Source organism: Lissotriton helveticus, chromosome 1_1, assembly GCF_964261635.1.
Source record: "Lissotriton helveticus chromosome 1_1, aLisHel1.1, whole genome shotgun sequence".
NCBI classification, from domain to species: Eukaryota; Metazoa; Chordata; class Amphibia; order Caudata; family Salamandridae; genus Lissotriton; species Lissotriton helveticus.
The window spans coordinates 1,135,429,052-1,135,450,736 of record NC_136057.1 but is presented as its reverse complement, the minus strand read 5'-3'; positions in this window follow the sequence as shown (position 1 = coordinate 1,135,450,736).

The window sequence follows — 21,685 nt, the reverse complement described above, 5'->3', positions numbered from 1 at the left end:
CTTAACTGAGGGGGCTAAGGTGAGGTCTTCATTCTCCACCCCAGAGGGCCACTTCCATTTTTAAGTAATGCCAGTTAGATTAAAGGATGCCCCTTCCACCTTTCAGAGGTTGGTTAATAGAGTCTTGGCTGGGATGGAGGCTTTCAGTGCCGCCTACCAAGATAACATTGCAGACTTAGTTTCCAGCTGGGAGGTCACCTGTCTTACCTTGAGGATGTGTTTCAAGCCCTGCAGCAGACAGGCCTGACTTTCAAGGCCAGCAAGCGCCAAATAGGGCAGGGATCTGTGATGTGTCTGAGACATATCATAGGTGGGGGCAACGTGTAGCCTCATCAAGCAAAGATTTGGACTATCCTGGCATGGGAGTCCCTCTCCAGACTCAAACTGCATTGCGGGCCTTTCTAGGCCTCACTGGATATTACATGAGCTTTGTTATGGGTTCTGGCACCACTGTTGCCCCCTTGACTGAGGTCACTTCTAAGAGGGAGCCCCAGTAGGTGATCTGGACAGAGGCCTGCCAGAAAGCCTTTGACACCCTGAAGGATGCAACGTGGACAGCACCAGTATTCAAGGTCCCTGATATAGCTGATGATGTTAAAGTACAAACAGACACCTCAGAGAATGGCGTGGGGCTGTGTTCTGGCAGATCAATGAAGAGAGCCAAGACCAATATTTACAAAAACAAAAGCAAAAAGAACAATTGATAGACAGAATGCAGACCAATGTCATACATTAACCCCAGTACAGAGATCTGGGTCTAAACCCATCATTTGTTTGCTCACCATGCCATTCCAGTTTGGACCCAGCCATATGCAAATCTGTCTTCACCCTGCGCCCAATGGCAACAGTCCTGCCCGAACTGCTAGGCAAGGTCCTCCCTGGACAGAAACAAGTATCCTAGGACTGGTTTTGGTCTTTCCGCTATCATTGGCAGGATAGCTTGACTCCAATGGCAGGGAGAGCACGGGACCCACGTCTGGGCATACCCGTCCCACTCGGGGTGACAGCTGCAAAAAGAACAATTGATGGACAGAATGCAGAGCAAGGTCATACATTCCCCCCAGTACAGAGATCTGGGCCTAAATCCATTGTTTTTTTGCTCACCATGCCATTCCAGTTTCGACCCAGCTATATGCAAATCAGTCTTGACCCTGCTATTTAGCCTTAATCAGTAGGAGGTTACTTTCCAGGGAAGAGAAGTGGAGTGAAATTGTGAGGGAAGCCTTTGCTGTGGTCTGGGCATATAAGAAGTTGAAACCAAACTTGTTTGTGAAACACATCTCGGTTCAGACAGACTAAAGACCCCTCAGATGGATAATGCAGATGAGGGGTGAGAATCCCAAACTGTTAAAGTGGTCCATCTCCCTACAGGGAATGGACTTTATAGTAAAACACCATCCTTCGACTGACCATTCCAAAGTTAATAGTTTTCCCAGGTTCTTCCACCTTAGTAATGAAAACTACCATGACAGTGGGTAGTTCTCGCTACTTTCAGCTGGTGTGACACATGTTGGATGCGTCATGCTTGGTTTGGTCTTTCCCCCCAAAATTTGCCTTTACCCTCCTGTTTTCTGAATTTCATTCCTGTTAGTATTAGGTTAGGTAGTGCTCTCTCTCTAGTATATGGTTTATTTCGCTTACACCTGACTGACATTTTTCATGTATGTATTAGTCCTTACTACTACATGTACCTAAGGCCTGCAAATTTAATGCTACAAGTGGGCGTTCAGTATCAAACAACAATGTCTCATCTGGTATCACTAACACACTCATTTAGCATGGTATAAGTTGATTATGAAGAAAAAGGAAATCAAATGGCATCAATGGTTGTATTATGCAGATATATTTGCAAAAAAAATGAATAACAAGAGCTTGGAAGCATCGTCGATGATATTTACCGACTGTGTTTTATGTGAAAAAGTGAACATATAGTGCTCGTGGGAGAACAGTAAATGGTGCAATTTGAACATGTAAATAACTAAGGAGAGGCTATGAACATAGATTAGTTATTAGATATTAAGATATTAAGCATGAATAGCAGTTGAGCCAGTGTGGTTTTTGCTAAATCATATCATAGGTCAAGATCCATGAATCCAATGATGTTTATCGACAGTGTTTCGAACTTTATTACTTTAAGGTCATCATCAGAACAATCAATACATATGAAATATTGATTGATAACTGTTGGGAATCCAGGAATGATCAGTATATATCATGATGGTGTGCCAGACCAGAACTGTGAATTAGAGGTGCCACTGGGGAAAAAACATGTACAGTGGTTGCGGGTGTGCCAGCTGGTCACATTACAGAGTAGAAAAATTTGCCACTGTCTTTTAAAGTCCTAACCTGGAGATGCACTTGTATTTACAACCAGCTCGATGTGCCGAAGTCACAAGGAGCGAGGAACCCAGACAGACTCACAGTGATTAGGAAAAACTCTGTGGAGAATAAAGCTTCCTCCAGGTGGTTATCTGATCAGAGCAGGAGCAGCACACTACAGGCTGCCAAGTGGGTCCTCAGCAGTCATTGTTCCACCCATTAAGTAGCACTTTAAAACGTGTCTCAGGTCTGCCAATGCAGCCGGTAGTGCAGTTTAAACAACCAGTTCCACCTGATTAAATATACCTTTTGCCTGGACCAAACCTTCTTTTTTATAAGATATAAGTCACCCTTAAGGTAGGCCTTAAATAGCCCATAGGTCATTGTGCATTGTATTTTAAAAGTAAGACATGTGGTTTTAAGTTTTATATGTCCTAGTAGTGACAAGGCCCCAAATCTGGTTATCACTTCTGTAAGGCCTATGTCTCTCATTGGATACCTTTGGGTTACCTTATTATATTTAATAAGTGCCAACTTATGATTACAAACAGATAGGTATGCCAAGTTTGGACACAAAATAATTGAATTTAATGATAAAGTAGGATTTTAAGCCACAATTCTGAAAATTCCAATTTTGGAAACTTGGCATTGACCTGTCTTAAACATTTAGGGGTCCATTAGGATGGCGAGCGGATTGCCCCCACCAGGCTGGCGGTAGCCACTGCCAGCCTGGCACGGGCAATCAGCCCGCCATCCTTCCCTGTATTCCCCCCGTCATATTAGAATGTCTGGGGGACCACGGCGGAGCAAGACACCACCAGCCATATTACAATGGCAAGAGTGCAATGCCTTTCCGCGGCGGGAATGCCGCCACGGAAAGGCAGGCGGTTTTCACTCTGGGGCCCCCTGTGGGCCCCCAGAGTGAAGGCCCAAGGGGGGTGGCACACGGGGGGGTACCTGTGGTACCCCCCTGCATTTGCATAATCAAAGCGGCAGGCACCGCGCGGTGCCTGCCGCTTTGATTATGTAAATGATGCAAAGCATTTTTAGTATTGTGATGGGCGGAGCAGAGAGCTCCACCCGCCACATTACTATAAATACAGGATGTGCCCGCCACTGTGGCGGGCACATCCTAATGGTGCGTGCGGACCCCTGCCCTTAGGGCGGGCGGTCCCGATTTCCGATAGCAAAGCCTGACTGCCATCCTAATGAGCCCCTTAGTTTGTGCTGCCTGTATCCTGGACCTCATGACCGTGAATATCTTGGAAGTTGGCCTTTGTGTATTCCCACCAGACAGTGAGGCAAAGGATGACAAGGTGTAGGCAGAATGGGCTATCCTGCCATGATTGGTGGAGCGTAGCTGTTCCCTTCCCCAGTAACATTTAAAAATGCTGCCTCCAGCATACACACACAAAGGAACTTGACATCAGTCTTTATCATCCTTGAAATCTAGAAGCATTGGCAGTGGAAGGGACAACTTTTCAAAACCAGATGTGGGGTTTAACAAGATGCTACCCCCCACTTCAAATGCTGGCACCAGGTATAAACTGTATACCTCTAAAGTACCTCTTCAGTACACACCTGGACCTGTGAAAGACTTTAGATGGACTGCCTTGTACTCCAGAGGACTGCCATGCTGCTTGAGGTCTGCCTTCTTCTTCAGAGAGCTGCCCTTCTGCTACCACTGGCCTATCCTGCTGCTTCAGGCCAGCCTTCTTCATAAGAAGAACATTCTTCTCCTTGATTTGATTTTTAATTTGTAAAGCACAGTGTATGCCCAGGGGCTTTTTGGTGCTACTTGCACAAAAATAGAGGATCATAAGACTCTACAACGGGAGTGTAAAAAGTGACGTTTTAAGAAGCGTTCTGCAAGCCTGGAAGTTAGGGGAGTTCCTCAGAGAGACTGGCATTTGACTCCAGAGTTGAGATGTAACATAAGAAACACTTCTCCCTCCGCAGGAAACCTTGCGAATGCGAGCAACCAACAGCATCACTGAGTTTTTCGAACGCAGCGACCTGTTAAGGGTGTACCATAAAAGTTTTTTCCTCCGGTGTTTGGGGCCTTGGAAGTGCACTGCTTTGTAAGCTATGCACAGAGCTTGAAGGCTGCTCTTCTTTTACAGGTAGCCAGTGAAGCCCATCTCTGGCTTTGGTCCCTGACTCATGATTTTTTAAATATTTTTCAAAACCCTAACTGCTCCTCTGGAGCCTGCTTAGGATACACTGTTGGGCACCAGCCATGAGTGCATTGCAATAATCCAATTTAGATCATACTAAAGAGTATAAATGAGAGTATTTTGCCTCATAATTTTTAATGTGTAAAAACAAAATAATAAGGTGGCTGGCGTGATCCCTGAAGGACAGCTTTGTGTTAAAGATTGTTCAAGAATCTTGGATTTAGACAATGGGGTGGGGACTTGACCCAGATTGTCCTGCCACCTTGATTGATTTTAGAAGGCGGTATCCCACCCAAAAAGAAGGACTATGGTCTTTCCTGCATTTCATTTTAGGCAATGGTTTCCCATTCATTGCAAAATGGCACTCATGCATTTGTTAAAATGCTGAGTCACCTCTTCTGTATTATTAGTTATGGGGACGATAATTTTACTATCCTCCTCATGCAAAATTTAGAAAAAAAGAATGATCCATCAGTCTCATGAGAGGGGCCACATAAAAGTTGAATACAGTGGGACTTATCGAGGAGCCCTGCGAGACTCCGCATGGCAAGGAAAACGATTTTGACCTTAACTCATCTATACTGACTGATTGCCCTCTTCCATCCAGAAAGGTACACAGTGCATTAAGGCCATACCATTTATGCCTATATTGAGATCTGCGTTGCTGCTTGAAGGAGAGAGGACTATCTCCTTGAATCCAGAACTACCAGAGTAACTCCAAGATTTAGTGTCCTGGCCTCCTGTGGGAGACATAGCAAGCTTCATAGACCTTGAACCCTGTACCTGGCCTCTGCTGGAGTGAGTGCTTGATTTCCAAAAAGTGCCTCCCCAGATCCTGGTACCTTGGCTGGCATCAGAGTTCTCCCCTCTATAAGGAAAGAAGAAACCCTGAAGTTTTGAGTTCTTCAGGACTGCAAATGGGTCTGTTCATGGTGAGACTCTGCTGCCCATGACAGCCGCCAATGTGAAGCACAGGTGAACCCAACTCTTCCTGGTACAAACACTGCCAATAAAGACTGACAAAACAAGATCTGGAGATTGCACTACAGCAACGACAGCCCACGTGACAGCCAACTGGAAGCTACAATAATGACTGTTCACCTAATGACAACTGTTTGTGATGCTCTCCGTGCTCCTCAATGCTCTTCATGCCAAATATTGAGAAGGCAACTTTTTCAGGGTGCAGAGACAGAATATTGGCGTTGAAATTTCGAACTGCATGAATCAAGAATATCGATAGATGAAAATAGCGAGGTGAGTTTTTTCATTGTTTAAAATATTATTTGTGTGTAATGTAGAAATATTGATTTTGTGAATATCGATGGCAAATATTTTTCAATAAATTTGGTACTAGCTATTTTGTCTTTTTTCAATTTATTTTTATGTGAAAATGTTTGTTTTTATTGTATTTTAATTTATTTTTAGAAGTGGGATGTTGGGTTTATAGGGGATAAGGGTGGGGAGTAATTAAAACATATTTTTTTTAAATGTTAAATCATTTTTTAATTTTTGTAAAATGTTAGGAGCGGGATGTTGGATTTCTATGGAATAAGGGTGGGGAGTAATTTAAATATATGTATATATATTTTTTTTATATATTTTGAATTTTATGTAAAAATGTAGGAGGAGGTTGTTGGGTTTACAGGGGATAATGGTGGGGAGTGATTTAAGAATGTTGTTTAAAAATACATTTTAAAGATATAAATACTATAGAAAAAAACTTGAAATGTAAAATTTGCAACAATGTTGCATTTTTTGGGGTGCTAACATTTTGATATAAATTGTGTAAAATATTTTATAAATCATGTTTTTTAATTACACAAATAATTAAGTACATATTTTGATATTGGGAATTTTTTTAATAATGTGTGTTACATGTTTTTATTTGAGTTTTTTTCATAGTTTTGAAATATTTTATATTTTTACATATTTGTCATTTTTAAAATATGTAGCAGTTTCCTTTATTTATTTACTTGCAGTCAGGGGGGGTTTATTTTCCAGCCCTTTCTTTGAGTTTAGTTGGTATTGGAGTTGGAATAGTAGTTTTGGGGGTTTATTATCCAGCACTTTCCCTGAGTTTATTTGGTTTTGGAGTTGGAATAGAAATTTATTATGATGTATTATCCAGTATGTTCCCTGAGTGTAGTTGGGTTTGAAGTTGGAACAGAATTTTTGGGGGGTTTATTATCCAGCACGTTCCCTGAGTTTAGTTGGTTTTGGAGTTGGAACAGTAATTTATGATGGTGTATTAGTCAGCACTTTCCCTGAGTTTAGTAGGTTTTGGAGTTGGAATAATAATTTATTATGGTTTATTATCCAGCACTTTCCCTGAGTTTAGTTGGTTTTGGAGTTGGAATATTATTTTTGGGGGTTTGTTATCCAGCACTTTCCCTGAGTTTAGTTGGTTGTGGAGTTGGAATAGTAATTATTATGATTTATTATGTTGTTTTTATTAAAGAGTTTATATGTATATTCAAATAAAAAAGGAAACATATGTTAATTTTATTGTTAATGCTTTTATTTGCAAACACATGTATTTTTTTTGTTTTCACAGTTAAATTGTTTTCCTGTCCAATGTTATTCTTTCCTTGGATTCCTGTCGAGGAACATGGCGGCCGCCAGCTAACCGGCTGCCAGCTGACGGTCAGCTCAGTGGTTGCATTTGTTTGTGAGTGCTTCTCCCCTTCACCCTTCCCCTGCTGGCTCCTCCCTCACTCTTGGGTCTCTTCTAATCTTTTGCTTTGCCGTTGCCATTAGCCACTGTCCCCAAGAGCTGTGAAGTGAACACGGATGGTGCTGATATCGGGCAGTGGCTCTCCCCTGCTGCGCACTCCGCTTCGCTGGGAGGGGGCTGCTCAGGAGTAACACCGATGCCACGAGGCTATGTCCCTCTTCCGAGTGAGCAGAGGCAGAGCCAGTATCAGCTGGGATATGCTGTAGGATCCTAAGCCATTGAAAATGCCATTAAAGACACAGAGGAACTTTAATTGTATGGAACACCCTGCTGTAACTATTAGTGATGAACAGGCTCTTTCTCAGGAGGTAGGAAGAGACAAGTTATTTGCTAGGAGGGAGTACAATCATTTAGTTGAACCTTTAGCTTATCTTCCTTCTGGGGGCTTGAGGATTCCCTGGGCTCATCTGGCTCATTTGGGAGGCAGGTTCCCCCATGTATGGAGAAAGGTGTAAAACCCCAGACCAGGAACCTCTTTCCTATGGGAAGAGTGTGTAGATACACTCTATGGACTAGGGGGGCCCCTATTACTCCAGCACTTGGTTTAGATGGGTTAGCGGAGAACATCTTGCCCAGTGAATTGGGATCTGTAAACGCTGTAGCCGTTTCTGTTCAACCAGTCAGACAGTCTGAAAGAGTAAAGGGGTTAGCTGGAAAAACAGAGAAAATTGGACCGGCAGGTGTGGGCAAGAGCCCTAGGACCAGAGGCAAGGGAAATAAGATTTTGTAGGCCAAAGTGAGAGTCACCCTTCATTGAAATCATATTATAAAGTGCTTGCTTCTCCGGCCCCAGCAATGGCTGCAACTGTCCCTGAAGAAAGTAACTCTACCAAAAAGAGTCAAGGGGCAGGTTTAATCACAGAGGTCAGTATATCCTCCTCCGAATCTTCACCTCTATTGGGGGCCTGTACTATTACGTCAGCTGGTGGTAGCTGTTCAACCCAACATCCAATAGGTTTAAAGTCTTGGACGCACAGGAAGAAGACAAGCAAGATGAGCAGGAGGTGACTCCAAACTTAGATCAGGTTACTGATAGCTCTTCCCCAGTAGTCCCTGAAGACTCTCTGACTTCTATTCTTCTATTCCCTTAAAGAGGAGATGAAGAGCGGATTTACAATATCAGAGCAGAACCAGACTGCACTACAATATTCTTGTGCTGCTGTAGCTCAGAAGCTTGAAGAAGTCTCTGCCAGAACTGATATCCTTGAGCAAGGAGTTCCAAAAAATGGAATCAAACACGGTACAAAAGGGGGTGGTGATGGACGGAGCATCTGAATCAATCAAACACTCACACCCAGTCAAAAGATCTGGGTTTAATCCATCACCGTTCTTTAGCCCTCTCTGCCACCCCAGTTCAGACATGGCTATATGCAAATCAGTCTGACCTGTGCCTCATGGGAACAGTCCAGCCCGAACTGCCAAGCCATGTCTTCCCTGGACCTAAAACAAGCTTCCAAGGACTGGTTTTTGGCATTCCAGCCGTCTTCAGCCCGGCTTGCTTGAATCCAGTGGCAAAGTGAGCAAGGGACTCACGTCTGAGCATACCCTGCCACACTTATGGCGGCCAAAAGAGGTACAAAAGGGGGTGGTGATGGACGGAGCATCTGAATCAATCAAACACTCACACCCAGTCAAAAGATATGGGCTTAATCCATCACTGCTCTTTAGCCCACTCTGCCACCCCAGTTCAGACATGGCTATATGCAAATCAGTCTGACCCTGTGCCTCATGGGAACAGTCCAGCCCGAACTGCCAAGCCATGTCTTCCCTGGACCGGAAACAAGCTTCCGAGGACCGGTTTCTGGCATTCCAGCCTTCTTCAGCCCGGCTTGCTTGAATCCAGTGGCAAAGTGAGCAAGGCACTCACGTCTGAGCATACTCTGCCACACTTATGGCGGCCAAAAGCGGTACAAAAGGGGGTGGTGATGGACGGAGCATCTAAATCAATCAAACACTCACAACCAGTCAAAAGATCTGGGTTTAATCCATCACCGTTCTTTAGCCCACTCTGCCACCCCAGTTCAGACATGGCTATATGCAAATCAGTCTGACCCTGTGCCTCATGGGAACAGTCCAGCCCGAACTGCCAAGCCATGTCGTCCCTGGACCGGAAACAAGCTTCCGAGGACCGGTTTCTGGCATTCCAGCCGTCTTCAGCCCGGCTTGCTTTAATCCAGTGGCAAAGTGAGCAAGGGACTCACGTCTGAGCATACCCTGCCACACTTATGGCGGCCAAAAGCGGTACAAAAGGGGGTGGTGATGGACGGAGCATCTGAATCAATCAAACACTCAAACCCAGTCAAAAGATCTGGGTTTAATCCATCACCGTTCTTTAGCCCACTCTGCCACCCCAGTTCAGACATGGCTATATGCAAATCAGTCTGACCCTGTGCCTCATGGGAACAGTCCAGCCCGAACTGCCAAGCCATGTCTTCCCTGGACCGGAAACAAGCTTCCGAGGATCGGTTTCTGGCATTCCAGCCGTCTTCAGCCTGGCTTGCTTAATTCCAGTGGCAAAGTGAGCAAGGTACTCACGTCTGAGCATACCCTGCCACACTTATGGCGGCCAAAAGCGGTGCAAAAGGGGGGGGTGATGGACGGAGCATCTGAATCAATCAAACACTCACACCCCGTCAAAAGATCTCGGTTTAATCCATCACCGTTCTTTAGCCCACTCTGCCACCCCAGTTCGGACATGGCTATATGCAAATCAGTCTGACCCTGTGCCTCATGGGAACAGTCCAGACTGGACTGTTCCCATGAGGCACAGGGTCAGACTGATTTGCATATAGCCATGTCTGAACTGGGGTGGCAGAGTGGGCTAAAGAACGGTGATGGGTCAAACCCAGATCTTTTGACTGGGTGTGAGTGTTTGATTGGTTCAGATGCTCCGTCCATCACCACCCCCTTTTGGACCGCTATTGAATCAAACACAGCGAATGTTAGCCACTTCGCTAAGCAAAATAAGAAGCTGAAGGAAGACCTGGAACACCTGGAAAACCACTCACGAAGGAACAATCTCAGGCTTCTCAAAGTACCTGAGTCCATAGAAGGCTCGGATATTAAGGCTTTTGTGGTCACATTACTGCAGGATACAGTGCTTAAAATACGTCGGGTATAGATCTCACTGCTGAGATCCAACAAGTCCATCGAGACCCCTTCAGGAGGAACCCGGGAAGGCAGACACCCAGGAAGATCCTAATAAACTTCCTTTCCTACACAGCTAAGGAGATGATTTTGACTATGGCACTAAAAGAAGGCCCGTATACCTCTTGAACATACTCTTTCTCTATAAGATCTGATGTTTGCCATGCTACGGCCCAGATACAGTAAAATTTCCGGTATCAACCCGTGTAATGTAGAATAACCTAATGTGTAACTATCTTTCTCTTGAGGAAGTCGATGCCCTGATTGATGAAGGTAGGAAGGGAGCAGGCTCTAAGGATTAGCAGGGAGTCCAGAGGGAGAATGGGGAGAAGGTGGACCCCATTTATTATGCATTTCATTTTTACAGATGAGTGTAGACCGCAAGGCTTACGCCTACTTGGTTAGGGAGGGTTCCGCAGGGATGGGGAGGTGGGTATTAGGGCAGAGGGCATGGGTGGAATCTTGGATGGGTACGAGGTGGGGAGCAGTGGGGAAAAATAAAAAAATAATGTCCTCTATACCACCAGAATGTATGCATTATGTGGATTACAGTTCCGACTCAAGCAGGAGTGCCTCTTTAAAATCTCATAATGAGGGAAGTTAATGAGCTCACATTTATATCTCCTAATATTAATAGGCTTAAGTGTAAACTCAGGCAGAGGCTGGCATTGAATTATCTGGAGGAGAGTAAGGTAGATGTATGTTTTCTCCAGGAAACTCACTTGAAGACTAACAAAAGTTGTGCCTTATTCTCAAAATGCTCCTGGATAGAGTGCTTTTCAATCTCAGAGCAGGCGTTACACCGTAAAGGGGTTTCTATTTTTATAAGACGTGGGGCAGGATGTGTCATTAAATCCTCAAAACTGATAAAGCGGGAGGGTGAATAATTGTAACCCTGGGATGCGGTCGAGAAAATTTAGACTGTACCTCTTTTTACAGGCCTAATATCGATGACCCTTCACACTTATCAGAACTAGAGTGGAATTTGATGGAAGTATCTTCTCCAATAATAATAGGGGGCGATTTTAATGTTCTTTTGGATCCAATGCAAGATAGGTCAAATAGAAAGAACTATGACCATTCCCCCTGTGTGCGTCAGACTTTAAAGAACATGCTCCATGATCTGGCGCTTACAGATGCATGGAGGTATAAAATTGGATATACTCAAGGCTTTACATTTTATATTAAAAAAGTATGGGCATTTTTCTAGGCTTGATTACCTCTTTGCAGACAAGGCTGGTATAGAAACGACATCGACTATAAGCATTGTCCCAGTCCATATTTCAGATCATGCAGCAGTCAGCATGTCCTTAGTAGGATATGGGAGAGGATCTAGGCTAAGATGGATGCTAAAAAGGACCACCCTCTCTGATCCTGAGATGGACGAAGCACTAAAACGCGCTTGTGCTGCCTACTTTAAGGATAATATTGGTTCTACCTCGCTAGACGTCATATGGGATGCTTTCAAGGCATATATAAGGGGGATTTTACAAAATCTGGCATGTATTAAAACCAAAGCCGAGAGAGCTAGTCTAAAGCTGCTGGAGGATAACATTGGATTGGTCTAGGCTCTATAGCTGCAAGGGAACAGGCACAGAGGCATTTAAAAGATACAAGCAAGATTATAGGGTTAAGATGGATCAAAAGTGCCGAGCGCAGTAGAAAGTGAGATGTATGCAGAACTTCAAACATGGTGAAAGGGCAGGCGCATTTTTCGCCTGGAAAGCAAGAACTGATAGATCGAGTAATAACATTAAGCAGCTGGTCGTGAATGCTATAGAGGATTTTTCGGATAAAGTAAGATACAGCCTGCTTAGTTGCTCTATTCTCTACTTTACATAAGGAGAATATATGTCCCAGTGAAGATAGTCTCCAAATCTGGATAAACAAGATACAGCTCTGTTGTCTTACTGCAGAGAGTCAGGAGCTATTAGATGCACCAATTAAAAAGGAGGAGATCCGTCTAAGCTTGGCCAACAGTAGGAATGGTAAGACCCCAGGTACAGATGCCCCCAAAAGAAGTCTATAGTTTGTTGAGTGAGGAATTGGTTTCAGTGTTGGAAACCCTCTTCAACTCGATATATACAATGGGGCACCCATCGTAAAATCTTGGAAAGAGGCAACTACAGTTCTCATCTTGAAACCCTCTGAAGATCCCAGTAGAGCTGATTCTTAAAGACCAATCTCCCTGCTCAATCATAATGAGTATTTTAGCAGGGAGACTCGCTAAATTGGCCCCACAACTGATATACTCAGACCAGAAGGGCTTCATCCCTAAGAGGCAAATACAGGAGCAGACTCAGCAACTCATTGGCACAATAGACCTTGCTATCGATTGATCTACTCCATTGGCAGTAATTGCCAAGGATACGGCCAAGGCTTTCAATCAAGTGTGTTGGAAGTTTCTCTGGGAGGTTTTGAGAACAATGGGATTCGGCTCCTGCTTCTTAGATACACTTCAGTCGATCTATGAGGGTGCCTCTGCCAAGATCCTCCTTAATGATACATTAACACCTAGTATTAGCATTTGAAAAGGGACACGGCAGGGCTGCCCTCTATCTCCCCTTTTCTTTCATATCTATATAGAACCTTTGGCCCAACTTTTAAGATCAGGCGCTCTGGTGGTGCCTATTAGTTCTCCACCGTATAGTAGTAAGGTTGGTTTTATGGGAACGATCTTCTGATCTATACGGAATACCCTGCCTTAACTATTCCGAGAGTAGAGCACCTTGTAGCTGAATACGGGGCTCTCTCAGGATACTCAGTGAATACATCTAAAACTGAGGTAATGTGATGGAATGTTAAAGATTGGGGTGGGAGAATAGCGCAAAGTTCATATATTTAAGGATTATAATTGTGGATGATGTTAATAAATTTCCCCAGATCAATCTGGAGAGGGTAGCCGGAGAAATTGACTGTCAACTTGCCAGGTTGAAAAATCTCCAGTTAACTATCTTTGGGCGCGACAACATGATAAAAATGGTGATACTCCCCATATTGACAAATCTCTTCAATACTATTCCACTTATGTTCCCAAAATCCAACATCGACAAAATCCAAAGGAAGGTTTCCAGTTTTATTTGGGCCCATAAAGGGGCTAGGTTGGCCTGGAAAAACTTAGACGTAGGCTTAATAAGGTGGGGTTGGCCTTGCTTGACTTTAACTTATATTGCGCAGCTTTCCAATTTAAAAATATTCGAGTGCTGCTGGGAAAGCCTGATGATTCCACTTTGGAACGCTATTAGGGGAAATGGTGAGAGGGGCCAGTATGGAGGGATACCTTTATAAGTTTGGCACACCCAGGTTTTTTACAGTGGTCCGACTGAAAGTATTAAGTTCCACCCTAAGTTTGTGGTATAGGATGAGGAGAATGTGGGGATTAGGCTACTATTCAGATCTTTCCCCAGTTTGGAATTCCCCAGGGACTCTGATCTGCCTAAAAGATACATTAAGGGCCCGATGTAGGTAAATCTGATTTACCTACTCTAGAATACTGAATTTTACCGATTCGGTATTCTAGATTCGGTAAATCAGATGTAGGAAAAAATTTGGTAAGTTTTACCGATCGGTATTTACCGATTCGGTAATTGCCATTGAATCCTATTGGCCTTGAGGCCCATAGGAATGAATGTCAATTACCGAATCGGTAAATACCGATTCGGTAATTGGGGGAAACATTGAAGGGTGGCAGGGTGGCACTTTGACACCCTGTTGCACCCCTCAAATGTGCATGGGTGCACATGTTGCAGACATACATGCCCTTAGGGCATGTATGTCTGCAACATGGCACTGTTTAAAAAGCAAAAGAAATGATTTTTAAAGGGTTTTCATTATTTACCACCAACTTCTAGTTGGTGGTAAATAACAACCCCTGTAGCACTGATTACAGTGCTACCTACATGTCAAAATACAGATTCAGTAATTTTACCGATTTGGTATTTTACCGATTCGGTAAAATTACCGAATCTGTATTTTAACATGCCCCTACATCCCAAACTCTGAATACCGGTCAGTAACGGCCGAAATCGGCTGTTACCGACCGGTATTTGCCTTCCTACATCTGGCCCTAAGTTTCCCACTTAACAGAGGTGGTCTTAATACATGGGCAGACTTGAGGACAAATGAGGGGTTGCTTCCATGGGAAGTCCTTCAGGCAAAAATGGAAATAATGTCTCCCAGTTTAAATTTATTGAATTTTCCCCTTGGTTCACTGCCTCCATACAGGAGCTACGGGGCGATTGGGAGTTAGAGACCTTTCTTCAAGATATAAGACTTACAAGTAAGGAGGTTGCAAGGTGGTACGAAAAACATCTGGAGGCTGAGGAGAAGAAGTCTTATCGCCCCCCCATCTAGTATGGAGTGGAGTATTGCAGGAAGAGGACATTAAATTGACTAGGGATAACTCTTTGAGGCTCCTATACTCCACCGTTAGAATCGCCAATCTGAAGAGGAACCACGTCTTCACCAATAATCAACTCTATTGGGCACAGTTTAAAATGACAAAGTTTGCCCCCGAGCCTCCTCCCAAGTGTATAAGTTGTGGACACATAGAGGCTGTTGATGTCCATATCTTTTTTCAATGTCCCAGGCTAAGAGCTTATTGGGGAGATATATAGCTCTCCCTGCAGGATAGTATGGGTGTGGTGTTATATTGAATGCACAGTTGGAGTTGATGAGATAACCAGTAATCCCTTGTGACGATCCTAGAGACAGCTTTTCTATTTGATACTAATAGCTAGACGGGAAATCTGTATGAAGTGGAAAGACCCTATCCCCCAAAAGCAGAAGATTGCATCAGGGATGCTAGCAGGAAATGGAGGTTGAATCAGGGCACAGATTCGAGCTGCTCTATGGTGCTAAGGTCTGATTTTCATCTTGGTACGGTATCCTAGGCAGTGATAATTTATTCCAATGATTACCCCAAGGCACCAATAATGGGGAAGGTCCTGTATGGTGTCAGGACCATGGGCGAATGCAGTGACCGCTGGGCGGTTAGATAGTTGGAGCAGTCCCCTGAGAGTTGCAGACGCTCTTGGTGGTATGCGGAGTAAAAAAAATTAAAAGCAATTAAATTGTTTTTGTTAAGTTTTGTTATACAATTTTTGACAATGTTAAAAACATGATTCAGAAAGTTTGATATAATTCAGAATTTATTATTGAGTATAATATATTTTTAACATATATTTTTCATGTACATTGCAAAATGAAAAATATATTTTTACATGCGTATTTTTTTTAACAGTTTTAAAAAATGGTACATTTTCTGAAGTATAGTCATGTAATAGTAAAGTAAATATGTTTTTAGTTCTTTATTTATAAACACTTAGGGGTCTATTATGATTTGCCCGCCACCGTAATGGAATGAGGGACCGTCCGCAAGGGGTGCGGCGGTCCCGCACATGCAATTAGGATGTCACCGCCATTGTGACCGTGGCATCCCCTATTCCCAGCATTGTGATTGGCGGTGCTCACAGCACCGCCCGCCACAATGCTGGGTATGGACATTGTGCATTGGCATGCACAAGGTGACAGGCACCGTGCGGTGCCTGCCACTTTGTCCATGCCAATGCAGGGGGGTACCATAAGTACCCCCATGTGCACCCACCAGCCTCCTAACTTCCTGGGGGCCTACTACGGACCCCCAAAGGCAAAGACTGCATGCCTTTCCATGGCGGAAACGCCGCCATGGAAAGGCACATTTATGCCTGCATGATAATATGGATGGCGGTGTCTTGCAGACACCGCCACCATGTTAGACCCCTTTTCCGCCCGGTCGACTCGTCAATGGGCGGAAAAGCTGCGGACGGTCTTCCGGTCTGCCGCGGACCCCCCGGTCACCCTAATGTGGCGGGGGTCATTCATGCGTGGATGGGGCAGATCGCCCCCACTGGGCCAGCGGCGCATACCGCCAGCCTGGCGGGGCGACCCGCCCGCTATCCAGATAGACCCCTTGTTTTTTTATATTTATAATTTTTATGAGAAAAAGTTAATATTTTAGTACCTTTGTTTTTAAACTTTTTAAATAAAAATAATGTTTTTATTTGTATTTTTGTTTTTAAATGATATATGTATTTTACAAATGTATATTTTTGTAAATGTTTTATTGTTTAGTATATCAAATATCATCACTAAGAAAATTATATTTTAAATATGAAATAGTTTGCAATTTTTTTACAAATATATTTTTGTATCAAATTCTTTTTATAAAACATTATTATCTTGGTTGTACATTTACAATAACTTTATTGTAATTTTATATTTTGAAGGTGAGTACATGAAACAAGCATACATTTTAATATATATAAAATATAATATTTTTTGGTTTTGATAATATAATAATTAATGTATATTTTACAATTTGCTGTACATTTTTCAAACATTTGTAAAAAAATAACAATAAATAAGAATATACATTTCTTTTTGGAAAGTGTATTACATTTCTCCATTCTTGTCTAGGGGGAGTGAGTTTTTTTTAGTTTTTTTATTACGCAGCCATTTTTTTCCTTTTCACACTTTTCTGTCTATCTGTTTCGTTTTTAGGTCATTTTGCAAGACAGAACCTCGTGTTGGGAGCTGTGCTTCGTGGGTTAAGGTAAGTCTGATTTATTTTACTTTTAATGTAGTTTTAGGGTAGGGGCGAGGTAATTAGATTTGTTAGGACATTAATTGTTCATTTTTGGTGTAGTTAGGGGTTGTTTTGGTGGTGTAGTGTTTCATGTTTGACGTAGTGTTGGGTAGAAATAGAGTGTTATGTGGTGTTAGTTATGTGTTGTTTAATTATGGTATGTTGTATTTAATGTTGATATTAATGCTTGTGGTTTTGTACATTTTATTGTGGAAGGGGGTTCTTTTTTCCTTACAGGTGTTCCTTTACGTGAAGGGATGGTGCTGATGATTTTTTTATTTATTTTTAAAAGGAAAATATATTTTGTTTCTTTGAAAAAAGTAAATTTTTTACATTTCCTTTTATTTTTCGGGTTTGTTGGAGCTCTTTTTTTACTCTATTTTTTGGGGTTTTGAGGGTTTCCTTATTGATGCGATTGCATCGGCATTTGTTTTCTACAGTTGCATTATTGCATTTTTTGGGGGCTTCCTTTTCGAATGGATTAATCTTTTGATTTATCTACTATGGATTTTTTCGTTTTCGAGGACCATCTACTGCAGCATAACTAAGTTATTTTGTATTACTCTGGATAGGAAATCCTTTTTGGTTACATTTGGTTTGTTTGTTTCTTTTTTAATTTAAAAATTATACTATCTCATATATTTATATGTGCGTTTTCAATTTTAAAATTACATAATTATAATTATTAATTTAAAAAAGAGTAGAATAGTGTAGTGTAAATATTTTGTGATTTAAAAATGCTTATGATGTTTAGAAGTATTTTTTGTATATTGTATCGATTTAGCAATCATGTCTAATTATTCTAGCCCTTTGGTGTTTGAAAATAGTCTAGTTTTATCTTGTAGGTATTCATACATTGCTTTTGTTTGTTTACTGAATTTAGGGCCAATTTTAATTAGGGATTGCTCTAGCCTTAGCTCTTGATAGCTCTATTCTTTTGATGGCTTCTTTTAGTTTATGCAAGGTTGGTTGTCCTCTACATAGGCATTGTGCCATCCTTCCACCGCGTTATTAGTTTTAGCTTTTTGAGTAGAGTGCAATCACTTATGGCTTCTATTAGTTTGTGTGAGGTTGGTTGTCCTCTTCCTAGGCACTGTGCTATCCTTCCAACGTGTTATTAGTTTTAGCTTTTTGAGCTAGAGTGCTATCATAGACGTTCCACCAGGGGATTTGGAACTTTGGTTGTCTACTGTGCCCTGACCTATGCATACTTCCCACCCAAGTGTCTTCAAAGTAGTCCAAGAAGGGAGTTAGTTTTGTTTCATTTGCTTGGTAAAAAGGGCTTTCAAGAAGTATGCTATAGTGGTTGGCTATTTTAGTTGTTGGCACATGGGCCAAGGCTATTCATTTTTTTATTTTATAGGCACCGTTGCCATTTGTGGCATAATCTATACTTGGAGTAGATTTTTGTAGGTGTCTCCATATACTTTGGTTGAAGTGATAATAGTAACCTTGCACTGGAGTGTGTGAGTATATTTTTCAAATTAACTGAATCATTGCTTGTTCAAAGTCAATTATTATTTTTTTGTGGAAAGCAGTTGTCAGTGTGTTGTTTTAATATTGTAAGGAGCTCTATGTAAGTGGTATTTTGCTTATTGGGGAGTAGAGAGTATATGAAGGGGACATTAGTGTTTTCATATTCACGGTGGCTGGTAAATAGTTTGTAAAAAGGCTTGGGACAAACTTTGAATGTGCCTTCCATCATCCACATTTCGCTGTTTTTTAGTTTTTGTATGTTGTTATTGGTGGAAAAGATGATACTTCATTTTTCCTGACTGTATTGTCATGAAAAATGAATTTTTCATCTTTGTGGGGGACAGTGTATTCCGGTAAGATTTCTATTTCTGCAAACGTTTGGGGGGGGGGGGTGGTTGGTGTTTGAGCAGTAGCTCTTTTAGTTCTGGCTATTAATCTTTTTAGAGGGGGGATGGATGGTATTTGTCCTGTGACATGTTCAGGGACCCTTAGTATTTGGGTATTGGTTTGTTGGGAGCTGGTGCTTGCTCCTTTGATTGTTTCTAGAGCATCTCTGACCTCGATTTCTGTCACATTGGGAGGGGGATGGTTTTGTTCCCTGACATTACCTACATTTGTTTCTACTGTTGTGGCTCTCCCATAGCAAGAAATGGGTTTTGTTTCCAGTTCTTTTTCTTGTGTATAAGTGTTGCCCATGTAGCATAGAAGTAGTTTTCCCTTTTGTGATGAGATGAATTTTATTCCTTCTGCCATTTTTTTTCTATCTGTGAATATATGTATTGATATATTTATTATGTAAAAGGTCTTAAATAGTGTTTGTATAATTATTATATTTGAAAATGAACTTACATTTGTCTTGCTTTACTTTTCTTATTAGATGTTTTATTGATTGCCGTGGTTGATTAACTTGTTTCTTTTTTTCTGTTGGTTATTTTTATTAAAGTGTTACATTTAATTTGATTATTTCGTTTTTATTTTTGTTTAGTTGAGAGAAAAATATACTTACTATTTTTAGTTGATGAAGTTTATTTTGTTGATGTTGTTGTATGTTGACGTTTGTAGAAGTTGTGAAGAGAAAAGTTTTTGTTAGATATATTTTCCTTTTTTATTTAATTTATTGTTTTTTATTAGTGTGCTCTATTTGTTGGTTAATTTATATACTTACTAAGTTTGATATTTTTGTTTAATGTCGATTTTGTTCTTGTTTTCGAAGGTAATCCTTTTTTTGAGTTATAGGTGGAGTTTCAAGTGCTCATTACGATGGCGGGTGGACATCAGTCCACCTTCCGTTGTTGCGGTGCTGGGACTGCCTGCCAGATGAGCGGCGTTCCCACCACTCATATTAGGATGTGCCCGCCATACTGGCGGGCGCATCCAGGGCTTTTAAAATTGCAGACGGTGTTGCTGGCTGCAGTGCTGTACGCAATGTTAAAAGTGCTTGCATTTCCCTGCACTACGTGCCTGCCACCTGGTGCATGGAAATGTAACCCTCCGCCTGTCTTTTTGCGGTGGGATGACCGCTGCAAAAAGACATGTGGAAAGGGATTTCATAATCTAGACAGCAGTGCCTTGCAGGTACAACCGCTATGCTGCCCTTTGTCCTGGTTCTGCAAGATGGGTTAAAATTCATGAGAGAAATATTCCTTTGTTCAATTGCAATCCAAACTGGCCTTATATTTCAATCATAACATGTGCTTCATGTCTTTGACCGAATTTCAACTCCATCTAATTGTTTTAAATGTCTGTTTATATCTCCAATAACTATTGTGGGTCTTGGTTTTTGTCATGGGAAGGTTGATCGTGGAACGGGATTTCGTGATCCCTACATCGGTGCCTTGCGGGTACCGCCACAATGCTGCCCTGTGTCCTGGTTCTGCAAGGTGGGCAGAAAAGGGTCACCTTGAGGGACAGTGGCAGACGGACTTTCCGCCTGCCACGGATACATTGGGATTCTCACTGTCATCCTAATTCGGCGGTGGGAATTTCATGTGTGATGGCGGAAGGACCTCCTCCGCTGGCACGGGGGTGGCGATTCTTCTGCCATTGTAACGACCCCCTTAGTGAAGTGTAATCTGTGAAACATAAAAGAAGACGTTATAGTTTCAGTTAATTTGATTATTTCAATTATTTGGACTCTTATTTTGTTATAAAAAAAGACTATTTTTTGTTGATGAAGTTTCTTTTGTTGATGTGAATGTTGTGGTTTTGTTGACTTCTGTAGAAGCTGTTAAAAGAAAAGTATTTATTAGTTATGTTTTGCTTTTTTATTAAATGTATCAGTTTTAAATCCTTTAATTTTTGTTGTTTAAGTCATATACTTACTTTGTTATATATTTTTTGTAATGTTGATTTTATTGTTATTATGGATGTAAATCTTGGTATTGAATTTTCTAGGTGGAATTTCAGTGAAGTTTGATCTTTAAAATTTAAAGGAAAACATGTTTATTTTTAGTTACAAAAATTTTGAAGTCAGTTTCATTTATTTAGTTTCAAAGTTTTGTTTTACCTTTAATGAGAGATTTTCAGAATAAATGTTTGTGTAGTTCATTTTTGTTCTGTTTTCTGTCTCGTAAAGGTTCGCTCTTCCTCTGTATTTGTCCATTATATGGTAACTTTTGTGTTAATTAATTGATTGTTTTTATAGTGTTTATTTAATTAGTTAGAGTTTTCTATTGGTGTGTGTTGGTATAGTTTACATTTTTTGGTGGAGAAAGCTTTATTGAAATTTTTAGCTGTTACCTTTTAATTTGTTTAATATTTATTATGTTTTTTGAATTTCTGTTTTTATTTTGTTTATCATTCTTATTTAAATGTGTATGTAGATAAATGTGATATATTTTTTATATATGATATATAGTTATATTTGTTTGTTTTTGATAGTTGTGATTTTTGTATGTTGTATTGCTTGTTTGTTTATTTATTTGTTTTTGGATCTTTAACCGCATCGCTGCTAGAGCGATTCCCCTGCTGTGCTAAACAGCAATAAAAACGGGTGTGGTCATGACGAGCTGAGCTCGTCATGAGCATGGAAGTGGTTAGTGTGTTTGTTTTATTTAATGTTATTCATTTATGTAATTTTTTTAGTGTATGTTTAAAATGTCTGGAATATGTTATTTTATTATATTATTTAAAATAGTAAATGTTCAAATGTTATTTTCTGTATAGTTTATATTTATTTTATCGATCTTTGTGCTGTCGATTTATATT